Genomic DNA, 4288 nt, shown 5'->3' on the forward strand with positions numbered 1-4288 from the left:
GTGAATATTCTGTGAAGGCAACAGTAAGTTGGGATTCCTTGCCTGTGAAAATCTAACAGAAACCTTTTGTTCCGTCAGGGCCTCCACATTGTCTTCTCCACAGCAGCAACCTGAACAAAAGGAAATGTAGGTGAAGTGCATGTTGACCTGATAAAAACAGAATATCTTCAACACAGATGTTTATCTGTCATGTCTGAACATGATTTTTTTAAAATATATTTTATTGATTTTTTTACGGAGAGGAAGGGAGAGGGATAGAGAGCCAGAAACATCGATGAGAGAGAAACATCAATCAGCTGCCTCCTGCACGCCCCCCACTGAGGATGTGCCCGCAACCAAGGTACATGCCCTCGACCGGAATTGCACCTGAGACCCTTGAGTCTGCAGGCCGACACTCTATTCACTGAGCCAAACCGGTCCTGGCAGAATTATCATTTTTAATGATGAAAAATTTTCATCTTGATAAAAAGTTTCACTTGAATAGAAAGGGGGCTTGTGGGGTTAATAAAATAACTAGGGTGAAATTTACAGGGTGGGAAGCAGTCATCAATTGCATTCCACCAGAATTCACGTTATTGTTTTGTTTCTGAATTTTCAAGTCCTGGAACAAGTCAAGAATGTCAGCTGCCATTTCAATTCTACAACATGATTCTCTGGGGCTTAGCACATGAGATATAAATATTGGGAATGGAAGTGACAGAACATTATTTACTAGGTCTAAGGTTGTCTACTTGAAAGACAACCCAGAAACTGAAAAGCTTGAACTGCTAAGAGAATTCAGTAAAGTGACAGAGTTCAAGATGAACATGCAAAAATTATTAGTTTACTAAATAATTTACTCATTTACAGCACACAGATACACAAATCAGAAAATGCAATAGTTATAAACCATCCAGGTATAAATTTGGCAAGAATACTCAAGGTATATATGAATACAATCAACATTTGCTGAAAGACAAAAAAGGAGATATGAATAATAAGAAAACAGGCAATATTCTTGGATGGGAATACTCAACATTGTACAGATGACTGCCATTTTTTTCCATAAAAGTGCAATCAATAAAAATTTCAATAAGACTTTAAAGAACTTGTTCAGCTAAACATAAAGATTTGGAAAAGTAAATTCACAAGAATAGTAAATAAACTTTGAAAAGGAATTATGATGGGAGAGTTGACATATAAAGCCACAATATAAGTAGCATGGTATTAATACAGAAATAGATCAATCATTGGAACAAACTATAACCAGATCTAAAATTTTAATAATATATACTATAGGTAGCATTTTATGTCAGTGAAGAAAAAGATAGACTGTGTTTTAGTCCAAATGGCTAGCTATTTGGCGATAGAGATATTTTATTGAAAATCATAAAACTTCATCGAGACAAAATTATGAACAAAGAAAATAAGAGATTATTTTAGTAATTTGGATGGGGAAGGCAAAACAAACCCAAAAATTATAAAGGAAAAATTGACAGATCCAATAAATAAAAGTTCAAAACTTATGGCCAAAGATATTGCAGATTTAAAAGATGATAGGTTGCCGAAACCGGTTTGGCTCAGTGGCTAGAGCGTCAGCCTGTGGACTGAAAGGTCCCAGGTTCGATTCCGGTCAAGGGCATGTACCTTGGTTGCGGGCACATCCCCAGTGGGAGGTGTGCAGGAGGCAGCTGATCGATGTTTCTCTCTCATCGATGTTTCTAACTCTCTATCTCTCTCCCTTCCTCTCTGTAAAAAATCAATAAAATATATTAAAAAAAAAGATGATAGGTTGAGAGAAAATTCGTAAAACTTACATGACACGTGAAAAATTAATATTCCCAGTATAAATCAGTAATATAAAATAGAATAGAAATGAGACAAAATACATATTGCATTGCTTTAGGTGGCTAAAAACGAGCAGGAAGAGAACTCGTATAGACTCATGAGCACATTGATTTGGTTTGGGCATCTGGAGAAGTTAGTGACAGTGAAATGGTCCCACAGGCAGGAGCATATGCAGCGTCTCACCTCCATGGAGTTTTCTCAGTGCCTCAGACTCCACAACAGGAAAGGACTGTTGGGACTTATAAGATAGCGTCTTATTGGATCATGAAAATGAGTTTTGTGCTGAACCATTGTTCTTTTATACTCAGAGATCATATCATTGTTCAGGAAGAACTTAGACAATTATTCCTCTTACTATGCTCGCATTTAAGGGAACGTTTACAAACATTTGGCATCAGGGTAATAATCACACTATTCTGGAGGATAAGGCACCATTAGTGAATAATGTGCCTGACTTCAGCTTTTTGGCAACAGGGAAAATCCATCTCGCAAATATGTATAGTCTATTTATAGAAGAAATACAAATATCCAATACACATTTGTGAAGTGCTCAGCCTATCTAGTAATAAGGAATGTGAAAACTGACAGTGTGATTCATTTTTCACTCTTTAAAATTGGCAAAAATTAAAACAATTTGTAGCAGTCAGTGTTGGTAAGGATATAAACAGGTACATTCTTTAAAGAAGGCAGTTTGATTATAACAAGATTTTAAAATATCTCACCCTTTAACCCAGAATCCGACATGGGGGAATGTATCATAAAGAAATATTTGCTCATGATGTTTATTTCAGCATTGTTTTTTTTATTTCTTTTTTTTGGGGGGGGTGTTAATCCTTGCCTCAATTGATTTTTAGAGAGAGTGGAAGAGAGAGGGAAAGACAGAGAGAAACATCAATGTGAGCATGAGCCCTGACCAGGGCCCAGTGCTGGGGAGGTGACCAGAATCGAACCCGGGACACTTTGGTCTGCAGGCCGATGCTCTGACCACTGAGCCAAACCAGCTAGGGCAGTTTGTCTCTTTTTACTGCTGAGTAGTATTTCACTGTAAAGATATACCACATTTATCCATTCACTAATTGATGGACATTAGGATTGTTTCCACTTTTTTGGCTATTAAGAATAATGCTGCTATGAACATTAGCATTCAAGTTTGTGTAGACATATGTTTTCATTTTTCTTTGAGTAGATTCCTGGGAGTGGAATGTTAGGTGTATGGTAAGTCTGTGTTCTACTTTTTAAGAAACTGCTAACCTGTTTTCCAAAGTGGCTGTACCATTTTATATCCCCTTCAGTAATGTATAAGAGTTCCAGTTTCTTCACATCCTTTCCAAAACTTGGTATTGTCTGTTTTCTTCTATTATTCTAATTTTGGTGGATATGTAGTGGTATCTCATTGTGGTTTTAATTTGCATTTTCCTAATGTCTAATGATGAGCCCATCATAGTACCAAAATATCCCCCAAAATGGAGTTCAAGTTTGAGCAAAACATAAAGCAGGGTGTGTGACCCTTTAAAGGACAGGCAGAAGGAAAAGTCACCCTAAGGCACGATCTGCTCAGGTCTCGCCTATGAGTATGGGAACAGGGAAGGAGAGAAATCTACATGCATAGCTGAACTTGAGAACATTGCTTGGGGCCCGGGGCGATTTCTGTTTCCTGGCTTTCCCCCACTTCCCAGACAGCTGCTCACAGAACTTGGGCACATATCCTCCTATTCTGCCTGGTAGCCCATGCCAGCCACTGGGGACTGAGCTCATACTTTTTGTGGAAAGATGCCACCTTGAATTTGCCAGGGTGGCCTCCAGGTCGGTTGCTGAGAATGGGCTCATCCCACTTCAGCGGCCAGTGAAGTCCTGTGCCCTTTGGAAGCCCAGAGCCCACATAATCAGAGAGGACTGTGCCACTGCTGATGTCACTGCCCTTCTTGTTGACCACCAGAAAATGGTGCCATTCCCTACGTTTGGGGTCCTTTCAGCTGGGAGCATCCGGGTCTGTCGAGACCAAGGTGTAGAGTTTACTTAGCTCAAGGCCATCCCTTGCAATACTAGTGGGTCGGTTCTCAGCCTGGGTGGGCGTCAGCACTTTGCCCAGCTCGTCTACCTCCACCCCGGCGTATGCGACCTGCAGCGGGTGCTGCGGAGTCTCATCCACCCCCTGCAGGCTCCAGGGCCGGGACCACTTCCCGAGGTCCGCCGGCACACGGGGCGGAGCAGGCGGACAGCCGGGAGAGCCAGAGCAGGAGCCGAGAGCCACGGGAGACCAGGAGCTGTAAAGTAAGATTTTAAATCGGGTAATAGAAATCCTCCAACTTTTCTGTTTTCGAAATTGTTTTTACTATTCTCAATCCTTTGAATTTCCGTAGAAATTTTAAGCCCAGCTTGTCGATTTCTCCCCAAAAGGGCCTGCTGGAATTTGGATAGGGATCGCGTTAAATTTATAGATCCAGGCGGCGGCCTGGGCCCG

General features: G+C 40.7%; 1 pseudogene; it reads right to left on the reverse strand.

Annotated features, from left to right (window-relative positions):
- Positions 1-2981: 2981 nt before the first annotated feature.
- LOC102768149 lies at positions 2982-4120 on the reverse strand (annotated as a pseudogene).
- Between the last annotated feature and the right edge of the window lie 168 nt (positions 4121-4288).

Source organism: Myotis davidii, unplaced genomic scaffold (assembly GCF_000327345.1).
Source record: "Myotis davidii unplaced genomic scaffold, ASM32734v1 scaffold2301, whole genome shotgun sequence".
Classification (NCBI taxonomy): domain Eukaryota; kingdom Metazoa; phylum Chordata; class Mammalia; order Chiroptera; family Vespertilionidae; genus Myotis; species Myotis davidii.